Source organism: Leucoraja erinacea, unplaced genomic scaffold, assembly GCF_028641065.1.
Source record: "Leucoraja erinacea ecotype New England unplaced genomic scaffold, Leri_hhj_1 Leri_110S, whole genome shotgun sequence".
NCBI classification, from domain to species: domain Eukaryota; kingdom Metazoa; phylum Chordata; class Chondrichthyes; order Rajiformes; family Rajidae; genus Leucoraja; species Leucoraja erinaceus.
In genome coordinates this window covers 282965-296357 of record NW_026575352.1, presented here as the reverse complement: position 1 = coordinate 296357, position 13393 = coordinate 282965, and the positions used below count along the sequence as shown (strand labels likewise).

General features: G+C 54.7%; 1 protein-coding gene across 1 annotated transcript in view; it reads right to left on the bottom strand.

Moving 5' to 3' along the window:
• Positions 1-12310, bottom strand: part of LOC129715309 (zinc finger protein 687-like) — a gene marked incomplete at its 3' end in the record, with an annotated part of 40802 nt that extends 28492 nt beyond the window's left edge. The window contains 1 exon segment of the mRNA XM_055665177.1: positions 12198-12310.
• Between the last annotated feature and the right edge of the window lie 1083 nt (positions 12311-13393).

Sequence of the window (13393 nt, the reverse complement as noted above, 5' to 3'; positions counted from 1 at the left end):
GCCCTTCAAGCCTGCACCGCCATTCAATATGATCATGGCTGATCATCCAACTCAGTATCCCGTACCTGCCTTCTCTCCATACCCCTTGATCCCCTTAGCCACAAGGGCCACATCTAACTCCCTCTTAAATATAGCCAATGAACTGGCCTCAACTACCCTCTGTGGCAGAGAGTTCCAGAGATTCACCACTCTCTGCGTGAAAAAAGTTCTTCTCATCTCGGTTTTAAAGGATTGCCCCTTTATCCTTAAGCTGTGACCCTTTGTCCTGGACTTCCCTAACATCGGGAACAATCTTCCTGCATCTAGCCTGTCCAACCCCTTAAGAATTTTGTAAGTTTTCTATAAGATCCCCTCTCAATCTTCTAAATTCTAGAGAGTATAAACCAAGTCTATCCAGTCTTTCTTCATAAGACAGTCCTGACATCCCAGGAATCAGTCTGGTGAACCGTCTCTGCACTCCCTCTATGGCAATAATGTCCTTCCTCAGATTTGGAGACCAAAACTGTACGCAATACTTCACAGATTCACCACTCTCTGGGTGACAATTGGGTAATCTCTGTATTGTCTTCTGGCTGACTGGTTAGCACAAAACAAAGGCTTTTCACTGTACCTCGGTTTTGTGACAATAAACTCAACTACAAACCTGTCTAACTGTTTCTTAAACGTTGTGGGAGTCCCGGCCTCAACTACCTCCTCCGGCAGCTCGTTCCACACACCCACAATAGACAACAGGTGCAGGAGTAGGCCATTCGGCCCTTCGAGCCAGCACCACCATTCAATGTGATCATGGCTGATCATCCCCAATCAGTACCCCGTTCCTGCCTTCTCCCCATATCCCCTGACTCCGCTATCTTTAAGAGCCCTATCTAGCTCTCTCTTGAAAGTATCCAGAGAACCGGCCTCCACCGCCCTCTGAGGCAGAGAATTCCACAGACTCACAACTCTCTGTGAGAAAAAGTGTTTCCTCATCTCCGTTCTAAATGGCTTACCCCCTTATTCTTAAACTGTTTGTGGCCCCTGGTTCAGGACTCCCCCAACATCGGGAACATGTTTCCTGCCTCTAGCGTGTCCAAACCCTTAACTATCTCGTACGTTTCAATAAGAATCCCTCTCATCCTTCTAAACTGCAGAGAATACAAGCCCAGCCGCTCCATTCTCTCAGCATATGACAGTCCCGCCATCCCGGGAATTAACCTGGTGAACCTACACTGGGCTCCCTCAATAGCAAGAATGTTCTTCCTCAAATTAGGGGACCAAGACTGCACATAATACTCCAGGTGTGGTCTCACTAGGGCCCTGCACAACAGCCCTCGGTGTGAAAGCGTTACCCCTCATGTTCCCATTAAATCCTTCCCCTCTCACCCATGTCCTCAGGTTCCCGATTGCCCTACTCTGGGTAAAAGACTGTGGGTGGCCCTATCTATTCCCCTCTTGATCTTGTACACCTCCGCACACAACACCCGCTGCCAATGAATGAAAGGCATCCAGTGGAATGAACAGCGGTTATACAATGATTGCCCAACGAGACAAAATCTATGGCAGAGAACGTGTGGCTTGTGAGATTATGCAGCAGCCTGCAGATCGGATAACATCTCGAACTTCAAGTGTAGTTTAGTTTGGAGATACAGCGCAGAAACAGGCCCTTCGGCCCACCGAGTCCGCGCCGACCAGCGATCCCCGCACACCAACACTATCCTGCACACGCTAGGGACAATTCTTACATTTACCAAGCCAATTTACCTACAAACCTGCACGTCTTTGGAGTGTGGGAAGAAACCGAAGATCTCGGAGAAAACCCACACACGGGTGAACGTACAAACTCCGTGCAGACAGCGCCCGTGGTCGGGATCGAACCCGCCATCGAGCCGCCTACTATCCCTTGCTTTCTTTCTCTCTCTCCACCCCTCCCCTTCCCAGTTCTGCGACCAGTCTGACTGTCCCCCGGATTCAATGCTTTGCTTCTTATCACAAAGGAAACAGAAATAAAATGTAATCAGGGGGTCATTTTTTCTGAGCTAACAATAATCTATTGTACATTATCCTTCAACCTCATCCCCATTAATCTCTCATTTTCACACCTTACACTTCCTCATCTCTGGTCTGAAGAAGGGTCTCGACCCAAAACATCGCCCATTCCTTCTCCAGAGATGTTTAAGAAGGAACTGCAGATGCTGGAAAATCGAAGGTAGACAAAAATGCTGGAGAAACTCAGCGGGTGAGGCAGCATCTATGGAGCGAAGGAAATAGGCAACACTTTTTCTCACAGAGGAAACGCTTTTTCTCACAGAGAGTGGTGAGTCTGTGGAATTGAGGCCGGCTCTCTGGATGCTTTCAAGAGAGAGCGCGCGATAGGGCTCTTAGGGCTCCTGTGGATAGGGTGAACTGTTTTAAATATCTGGGAGTCCACATCTCCGAGGATATGACATGGGCATCACACGCCGCAGCACTCGTGAGTAAGGCAAGGCAGCGCCTTTACCACCTCAGGCAATTGAGGAAATTCAGAGTGTCTCCGAGGATCCTCCAGTGCTTCTACGCAGCGGCGGTGGAAAGCATCTTGTCCGGGAACATTACCATCTGGTTTGGGAATTGCTCTGCCAAGGACAAGAAGACTCTGCAGAGAGTAGTGCGTTCGGCCGAACGCACTATGGGAACTTCACTCACCCCCCTGCAGGAACTATACAACAGGAGGTGCAACTCCAGAGCAAATAAAATCATGGGAGACCCCTTCCACCCCTGCAACGGACTGTTCCAGCTGCTACGGTCAGGCAAACGCCTCCGTTGCCATGCGGTGAGAACGGAGAGGTTGAGAAGGAGTTTCTTCCCAGAGGCCATTCGGACTGTAAACGCCTATCTCACCAGGGACTAACTCTACTGAATGTTTTTTTCCTTCCATTATTTATTGTGTAAAAGAATATGTGTGTTATGATTGTGTTTATAATTTGTTTGGTTGTTTTGTTGTTTGTCTTTTGCACAAAAGTCCGCGAGCATTGCCACTTTCATTTCACTGCACATCTCGTATGTGTATGTGACAAATAAACTTGACTTGACTCGACTTAAAGATAGCGGAGTCGTAGGATACGGGGAGAAGGCAGGAACGAGGTACTGATTGGGGATGATCAGCCATGATCACATTGAATGGCGGTGCTGGCTCGAAGGGCCAAATGGCCTACTCCCGCACCTATTGTCTATTGACTAACATGCATTACTCATTCGGACGGCAACCTTACTGCGCTAAGTTCCACCTGAGTCAACACACTGTTAACGATCTAACCAGCCGAGGCACGGAGACGGCTCATTCCGCCCTGCGTGCAGACCAGGAGGTGTGGGAGCAGGGCCAGCTGATCTCACGGCTCATCAGCTCCGAGCTCCGAGGGCCAAGACTTGACGCCAGGGTCAGTGTGGAGTCTCTCCGGCTTAAACAGTCAGGAACATGCAGCTCAACGCACCGAAAGATGCACTGGAGCCAAATCAGGGAAGAAAAGTCTGCACCTGACTGACTCCAGTTAATGTTTAGTCTCTGCAGAGAGTAGTGCGTTCGGCCGAACGCACTATGGGAACTTCACTCACCCCCCCTGCAGGAACTATACAACAGGAGGTGCAACTCCAGAGCAAATAAAATCATGGGAGACCCCTTCCACCCCTGCAACAGACTGTTCCAGCTGCTACGGTCAGGCAAACGCCTCCGTTGCCATGCGGTGAGAACGGAGAGGTTGAGAAGGAGTTTCTTTCCAGAGGCAATTCGGACTGTAAACACCTATCTCACCAGGGACTAACTCTACAGAACGTTTTTCCTTCCATTATTTATTATGTAAAAGAATATGTGTGTTATGACTGTGTTTATAATTTGTTTGGTTGTTTTGTTGTTTGTCTTTTGCACAAAAGTCCGCGAGCATTGCCACTTTCATTTCACTGCACATCTTGTATGTGTATGTGACAAATAAACTTGACTTGACTTGACTTAAGAAAGAAGGAACTGCAGATGCTGGAAAATCGAAGGTAGACAAAAAAAATGCTGGAGAAACTCAGCGGGTGAGGCAGCATCTATGGAGCGAAGGAATAGGTGAGGTTTCGGGCTGAGACCCTTCTTCCGACAGGAAGAAGGGTCTCGACCCGAGACGTCACCTATTCCTTCGCTCCATGGATGCTGCCTCACCCGCTGAGTTTCTCCAGCATTTTTGTGAAGAAGGGTCTCGGCCCGAAACGTCGCCTATTCCTTCGCTCCATAGATGCTGCCTCACCCGCTGAGTTCCTCCAGCATTTTGTCTACTCCAGTTAATCTTCTCTTTAAGAAATCGCAGCATATTGTGGACGGAGCCGTCACGCCATCTCTAGTCCCCCCCACCCAGTCTCTCCAAACCATCACACACCCCAGACCATCACACACACAAACCGACCTCCCTCCCATCGCCTCCATCTACACCTCACGCTGCCTCGGCAAGGCGAGCAGCACAATCGAGGACCAGTCTCACCCACGGTCACTCCCTCTTCTCCCCTCTCCCATTCGGGCAAGAGGTACAGAAGTGTGAAAACGAACGCACACACACCTCCAGATTCAGGGACAGTTTCTTGCCGGCTGTTATCAGGCAACTGAACCGTCCTCTCACCAACTAGAGAGTGGTAAAGTACAAAATTCCCTCCTACAAGAGGAGACATGATAGAAGCATAGAGATGCTGCCTGACCCGCTGAGTTACTCCAGCACGTTGTGTCTTTTTCGTAACCACTATCTGCAGTTCCTTAAAAGGACACAAAATGCTGGAGTAACTCAGCGGGTCAGGCAGCATCTCTGGAGAGAAGGAATGCATGACGTTTCGGGTGGAGACCCTTCTGACTGAGAGTCAGTGGAGAGGGAGACTAGAGATATGGAAGGGTGAGGTGTGAAAACGACAGATCAAAGAAGACAGACAGCATCTCCAGAGAGAAGCAACGGGTGACGTTTCAGGTCAAGACTCTTCTTCAGACCTGTTCCCGCCCTCCAGAAATGGTGCCTCTCCAGAAATCCGGCATTTTGTCTGTATCATCGGTGTAAACCAGCATCTGCAGTTCCTTCTTACATAGATCAAAGCAGATGCTGATCGAGGAAATGTAGAACGGTTCATTGTCGTCTGAGGGGAAGGTGACACCGAGGCAAACAAACAGGAACATTAATCGGGACGAAAGTGAAACTAGTTGGAGGACGTGGATGAGAGAGAGAGAGAGAGAGAGAGAGAGAGAGAGAGAGAGAGAGAGAGAGGAGGGAAAGCAAGGGTTACAGGGCCCTAGTGAGACCACACCTGGAGTATTGTGTGCAGTTTTTGTCTCCTAATTTGAGGAAGGACATTCTTGCAATTGAGGGAGTGCAGCGTAGATTTACAAGATTAATTCCCGGGATGGCGGGACTGTCATATACTGAGAGAATGGAACAGCTGGGCTGGGCTTGTACACTCCGGAGTTTAAAAGGATGAGAGGGGACCTTATTGAAACATATAAGATTGTTAAGGGTTTGGACCCGCTAGAGGCAGGAAACATGTTCCCGATGTTGGGGGAGTCCAGAACCAGGGGCCACAGTTTAAGAATAAGGGGTTAACCATTTAGAACGGAGGCGAGGAAACACTTTTTCACCCAGAGAGTTGTGAGTCTGTGGAATTCTCTGTCTCTGAGGGCGGTGGAGGCCGGTTCTCTGGAGAGAATTCTTTCAAGAGAGAGCTAGATAGGGCTCTTAAAGATAGCGAGAGAGAGTCAGGGGATATGAGGAGAAGGCAGGAACGGGATATTGATTGGGGATGATCAGCCATGATCACATTGAATGGCGGTGCTGGCTCGAAGGGCTGAATGGCCTCTATTCCTGCATCTGTTGTCTACTTGAAGTTAGAGAAAGCAATGTTCATGTCGCAGTTATGTCAATGTCCAAAGAGTGGCTCGCCCTGAACAGGCTCCGTACAGGTAGACAAAAATGCTGGATTAAATAGGCGACGTTTCGGGTCGAGGCCCTTCTTCAGACTTAGACGCAGTCTGAAGAAGGGTCTCGACCCGAAACGTCGCCTATTTCCTCCGCTCCATAGATGCCGCCACACCGCTGAGTTTCTCCAGCATTTTTGTCAACCTTCGATGCAGTTCCTTCGTTAACTGGGTCGGCCAGTTCAACGCCAACATGCATCACTGGAGCAGCCTGCTCGTGTGGAGCAGACCAGCATAGAAGCATAGAAAATTGGTGCAGGAGGAGGCCATTCGGCCCTTCAAACCAGCATCGCCATTCATTGTGATCATGGCAGATTGTCCCCAATCAATAACCCGTGCCTGCCTTCTCCCCATATCCCTTGATTCCACTAGCCCCCTAGAGCTCTATCTAACTCTCTCTTAAATCCATCCAGTAATTTGGCCTCCATTGCCCTCTGTGGCAGGGAATTCCATAAATTCACAACTCTCTGGGAGAAAACATTTTTTCCCACCTCAGTCTTAAATGATCTCCCCTTTATTCTAAGACTGTGGCCCCTGGTTCTGGACTCACCCAACATAGGGAACATTTTTCCTGCATTTAGCTCGTCCAGTCCTTTTATAATTTTATATGTTTTTATAAGATCTCCCCCTCATCCTTCTAAACTCCAGTGAATACAAGCCTAGTCATTTCAATCTTTCCTCATATGACAGTCCCACCATCCCAGGGATCAATCTCGTGAACCTACGCTGCACTGCCTCAATCACAAGGATGTCCTTCCTCAAATTAGGAGACCAAAACTGTACACAATACTCCAGATGTGGTCTCACCAGAGCCCTGTACAACTGCAAACAGCGCAGCACGTCATTTCCAACTGCGCTGTCTGTCTTCCGCCCCCCTGATGGAGGGGTAGACCTCACGAACTGGCTACAGCGCCTGGAGGCCGTCACATTGCCTCTGCTGTCTCAAACGCAAGAAGAAGAAGAATATTGCAAGCTGCCCAAGTGAAATAGGAGGTGCTGATCCTCCAATTTGTGTTGTTCCTCACTCTGACAGTGGTGGACAGAAAGGTACACACACACAAATCTACTAGACACTAGAAATAGATTCATATGCAGCACACTAACAGGCCATTCGTCCCAATTCATCCAAGCTGGCCAATATACCCTTTCATAGAAACTTAGAAAATAGGTGCAGGAGTAGGCCATTCGAGCCTGCGCTGCCATTCAATATGATCATGGCTGATCATCCAACTCAGTATCCTGTACCTGCCTTCTCTCCATACCCCCCAGATCCCTTTAGCCACAAGGGCCACATCTAACTCCCTCTTAAATATAGCCAATGAACTGGCCTCAACTACTTTCTGTGGCAGAGAATTCCACAGATTCACCACTCTCTGTGTGAAAAAAAAAAATTCTCATCTCGGGCCTAAAAGACTTCCCCCTTATCCTTGAACTGTGACCCCTTGTTAATGGACTTCCCCAACATCAGGAACAATCTTCTTGGATCTAGCCTGTCCAACCAGAACCAGGGGCCACAGTTTAAGAATAAGGAGTAGCCATTTAGAACGGAGACGAGGAAACACTTTTTCCTCACAGAGAGTGGTGAGTCTGTGGAATTCTCTGCCTCAGAGGGCGGTGGTGGCAGGTTCTCTGGATGCTTTCAAGAATGTTGTAAGTTTCTGTAAGATCCCCCCCGAAAATCTTCTAAATTCTAGCGAGTACAAGCCGAGTCTATCCAGTCTAGTCCCACTTGCTCCTAAAGACAGACGCAAAATGCCAGAGTAACTCAGCGTTTAAGAAGGAACTGCAGATGCTGGAACGATCGAAGGTAGACAAAAAATGCTGGAGAAACTCAGCGGGTGAGGCAGCATCTATGGAGCGAAGTAATAGGTGACGTTTCGGGTGGAGAACCTTCTTCAGACTGATGCGGGGATGGGCGGGAAGAAGAAAGGAGGAGGCGGAGACAGTGGGCTGTGGGAGAGCTGGGATGGGGAGGGGAAAGAGGGAGAAAGCAGGGACTACCTGAAATTGGAGAAGTCAATGTTCATACCGCTGGGGTGTAAACTACTCAAGCAAAATATGAGATGCTGCTCCTCCAATTTGCGGTGGGACTCACTCTGGCCATGGAGGAGGCCCAGGACAGAAAGGTCAGATTGGGAATGGGAGGGGGAGATGAAGTGCTGAGCCACCGGGAGATCGGGTTGGTTAATGAGAACTGGAGTAACTCAGCAGATCAGACAGTACCTCTGGAGAAAAAGGAAGATGCGGACAATTCGGGTCAAGATGTGTTGGAAGGAACTGCAGACCCTGATTTACAACAAAGGTAGACACAAAATGTTGGGAATAACTCAGAGGGTCAGGCAGCATCTCTGGAGCAAGATTGTTAAGGGCTTGGACACGCTAGAGGCAGGAAACATGTTCCCGATGTTGGGGTAGTCCAGAACCAGGGGCCACAGTTTAAGAATAAGGAGTAAGCCATTTAGAACGGAGACGAGGAAACACTTTTTCCTCACAGAGAGTGGTGAGTCTGTGGAATTCTCTGCCTCAGAGGGCGGTGGTGGCAGGTTCTCTGGATGCTTTCAAGAGAGAGCTAGACAGGGCTCTTAAAAATAGCTGAGTCAGGGGATATGGGGAGAAGGCAGGAACGGGGTACTGATTGTGGATGATCAGCCATGATCACATTGAATGGCGGTGCTGGCTCGAAGGGCCAAATGGCCTACTCCCGCACCTGTTGTCTATTGTCTAAAAGGAAAATGAATAGATGAAGTTTCGGGTCGAGACCCTTCGTCAGACTAGGAGTCAGAGGAAAGAGAAACAAGAGATATAGACGCCAATATAGAATTAATGAAAGATATGCAAAAAACAAGTGATAAAAGGAAAGTTGGAGCCCACAATGGTCCATTGTTGGCTGTGGGAAAGGTGATAACGAGTTACATAGCCAGCAAAACACAACAGCATGACAGTGAAACCAGTCTGAAGGAAGGGTCTTGACCTGAAACTTCACCCATTCCTTCTCTCCAGAGATGATGCCTGTCCCGCTGAGTTACTCCAGCATTTCATGTGTATTTTTGATTTAAACCAGGATCTGCAGTTCCTTCACCCTCACCCCCCACCCTCACCCCCCCCCACCCCCCCCATCCCCCCCACCTCACAGCCCCCCCCCACCCAATCCTCACATCCTTACCCCTAATCCCACCCCCTCACCACCACCCCTAATCCCACCCCACTCACCCCCTCCCCCTCAGCCCCCACCCTCACCCACCGTCCCCCCCACACTCACCTCCCCCTTCCCCCCCACCCCCCCCTCCCCCCCACCCTCCCCCCCCCCCCCCATCCCAATCCCACCCTCACAACCCCACCCCCTCCCCCTCTCCTTCCACCCCCACCCTCACCCTTACACCCCCACCCTCACCCCCCCCACCCTTACACCCCCCACCCTCACCCCACCCTCACTTACACCCCCCCCCTCACACCCCCACCCCCCCTTACCCCCACCCCCACCCCCACCCTTACACCCCCACCCTTTACACCCCCCCCCCCCCACCCTTACACCCCCCCACCCTTACCCCCCACCCTCACCCTTACATACACCCCCGCCCCCACCCTTACACCCCCCACCCTCACTCTTACACCCCCCCCCACCCTTACACACCCCCACCCCCCACCTTCACCCTTACACCCCCACCCTTACACCCCACCCCCACCCTTACACCCCCACCCTTACACCCCCACACCCTCACCCTTACACCCCCCACCCCCACCCTACACACCCACCCACCCCCACCCCCCACCCCCACCCCCACCCCCACCTTATCCACCCACCCTCCCCCCACCCCCACACCCCTTACACACACCCCCACCCATACACCCCCACCCCCACACTTACACCCCCACCCTTACACCCCCACCCCACCCCCCCACCCCCCTCCACCCCTCCCCACCCCCACCCCCACCCCCACACCCCCCCCTCACCCTTACACCCCACCCTCCCCCCCCCCCACCCCCCCACCCCCCCCCTTTACCCCCACACCCCCTTACCCCCACCCCCCCCCCCCCCCCCCCCCACCCCCCCCCCCCCCCCCCCCCCCCCCACCCCCACCCCCCCACCCCCCCCACCCCACACCCCCCCCCCCACACCCCCCCCCACAACCCCCCACCCCACACCCCCCACCCTCACCCCCTTACACCCCCACCCCTTACACCCCCACCCTCACAAACCCCCACCCTTACACCCCCACCCCCAACCCCCCACCCCCACCCCCCACCACCCCCACCCTCACCCCACCCCCCACCCCACACCCCCCAACCCCCCCCCCACCCTCACCCCACCCCCCCCCCCACCCTTACACCCCCACCCACCCCCCCCCCCCCCACCCCCCCGGGGGACCCCCAATAATTTTCCCCCGGGGCCTTCCCCACCCCCTTCTTTTCCCAAGGTAACCCCAACACCCCCCCACCCCAAACCCCCCTCCACACCCCCTCCCCTCCTCGCCACCAACCCCCACACCCCCCCCCCACCACCCCCCCCCCCCCCCCCCCCCCCCACCACCTTACCCCCACCCCAATTAAACTCCCACCCCCCAACCCCCCCCACCAAAACTACACCCCCCACCCCCCACCCCACCCCCCCCCTTACAACCCCCCCCCCACCCCCACACCACCCTTACACCCCCACACCACACCCCAACCCCCACCCTCCCACCCCCACCCCCCCACCCCCCCCGCCCCACCCCCCCTGAGCCCCCCCCCCCACCCCCCCCCCCCCCCACCCTTACCACCCCCACCCCCACCTTACACCCCCACCCCCCCCACCCACCCCCACCCCCTCCACCCCACCCTCACACCCCACCCACACCACATATATACCAGCCCTTACACCCCCCACCCTCACCCCCCACCCTACACCCCCACCCCCACCCCCCCCCCCACCCCCCCAACCCACACCCCCCCCCCCCCCACCCTTACACCCCCACCCCCAACCCCACCCCCCCACCCCCACCCCACCCCCCCCCCCTACACACCCCCCCCCCCACACCCACACACCCAAACACCCCCACCCTTACACCCCCCACCCCCTACCCCACCCCCCCCACCACACCCCACCCCCCCCACCCCAACACCCCCACACTCACACACCCCCACCCTCACCCTCATACTTACACCCCCCACCCTCACACCCCCACCCCTCACCCTTACAACCCCCACCCCACACCCCCCCCTTACAACCCCCACCCCCCACACCCCCACCCCCACCCTTACACCCCCCCCCCACCCTTACACCCCCACCCTCACCCCCACCCCCACCCCCACCCTCACCCCACCCTCACCCCACTACACACCCCCCTTATACCCCCCCACCCCCCCCCCACACCCCCCCACCCTCACCCTTACCCCCCCACCCACTCACCCCCACCCCCCACCCCCACCCTTACACACCCCACACCCTTACACCCCCACCCACCACCCCCCCCCCTCACACCCTCACCCCCCCACCCTCACACCCCCACCCCCCCACCCCCCCCCCACCCTTACCCCCCCCACCCGCCACCCCCCACCCTTACCCCCCACCCTCACCCCACACCCCCACCTTACACCCCCCCCCTTACACCCCCTCACCCTTACACCCACCACCCCCTCACCCCCCACCCTCACCCTTACACCCCCACCCCCACCCTTACAACCCCCACCCTTACAGCCTCCACCCCCACCCTCACCCTTACACCCCCACCCTCTCTCCCTTACAAACCCCTCACCCTCACCCCTCACCCCCCCCACGCCCCGCCCCTCTCTCCTCTCCTCTCCTCTCTCTCTCTCTCCTTCCCTCTCTCTCTTCCTCTCTCTCCTCTCTCCTCACCTCTCTCTCTCCTCCTCTCTCTCAACCCAACCACAACCACCCACCGACAACACCCCCCAAACAAAACAAACAACACACCACCAAACCAAAACCCCAAAACAAAACACACAACACAAACAACCACCAACCAACAAAAAACACCCAGCAAACAAACACAAAACACACCACAAAACAAACAACACAACATCCTTCCCCTCTCTCCCCTCCTCCTCTCCTCTCTCTCCTTCCCTCTCTCCTCACCTCTCTCTCCTTCCCTCTCTCTCTCTCCTTCCCTCTCCTTCCCTTCCCTTCCCTCTCTCTCCCCTCCCTCTCTCCTCTCCGTTCTCCTTCCCCTCTCTCTCTTCCCTCTCTCTCCTTCCCTCTCCACCTCACCCTCACAATTAAAAAGCAGATTAATTTATCAGATATATTAATAAATTAGACTTTAACCTGGGAGGATATTTTCTCTTCAACCGATTTTCCGCATCTTTTCCACCTCGTCCTCCTGGTCCCACGGGCGGGCGGGCGGCCCTTCTCTCTCTCTCTGTGTCGTCCTCCCTGCCGGCCGCTGGTGAGGGTGAGGGGAGTGAGGGGAGCGTGAGGTGTCTTCGCCCCCGGTCCCCGGTCCCGGAGCGACGCCAGGCTCCAGGCTCCAGCCCGCCTCTAGGCCGCGCCGTCCCGCCGCCCATTGGCCCCGCCGCCCGCCCGTCACCCGGCCGCCGCCCCCTGATTGGCCCAACGCACACCGGAAGCCACCGGCGGCCGGAGGTCCCGCCCATGCCCCGCACCCGTCGTCAAGGAAGTCCCCGACTTCCGCCCCGCAGGCTTCTCTCCTCTCTCTCTCTCTCTCCTTCCCTCCCTCACATATTTCTCTCTCTCTCTCTATATATGTTTCATAATATATATATATATATGTTTATAATACAAAATCTCCTCTCCTTCCCTCTCTCTCTCCTTCTCTCTCTCTCCCCTCTCTCCTTCCCTCCTCTCCTCCCTCCTCTCCTCCCTCCCCCCCACCACCCTCCCTCTCTCCTACTCTCTCCTCCCTCTCTCCTCCCTCCTCTCCTCCCTCTCTCCTCTCCCTCCTCTCTCTCCTCTCTCCTCTCTCTTCCTTCCTCTCTCTCCTCTCCTTCCCTCTCTCCTCTCTCCTCCCCTCTCTCTCCCCCTCTCTCCTCTCTCTCCCTCCCTCTCTCTCTCCTTCTCTCCTCCCTTCTCTCTCTCTCTCTCCCTTTCTTCTCTCTCCCCCTCTCTCCTCTCTCTTCCTCTCTCTCTCCCTCTCTCTCTCTTTCTCACCCTCTCTCTCCCTCCCTCTCTCTCTTTCTCCATACACACTCTCTCTCTTTCTTTCTCTCTCATTCTATCTCTCTCTCCTCTTCCCTCCCCCCTCTCTCTTTCTCTCTCCCCCTCTCCCCCTCCCTCCCTCTCCCTCTCTCCCTCCCTCCCTCCCTCTCTCTTCCTCTCCCTCTCCTTCCTCTCTCCTCTCTCTCCTCTCTCTCTCCCCACTCCCTCCTCTCCTCTGTATTCCTCTCCTCCATCTCTTCCCTCTCTCTCCTCCTCTCTCTCCTCTCCTCTCTCTCTCTCTCTCCCTCCCCTCTCTCTCTCCCTCCCCCTCCCCTCTCTCTCTCTCTCTCTCCCTCTCTCTCTCT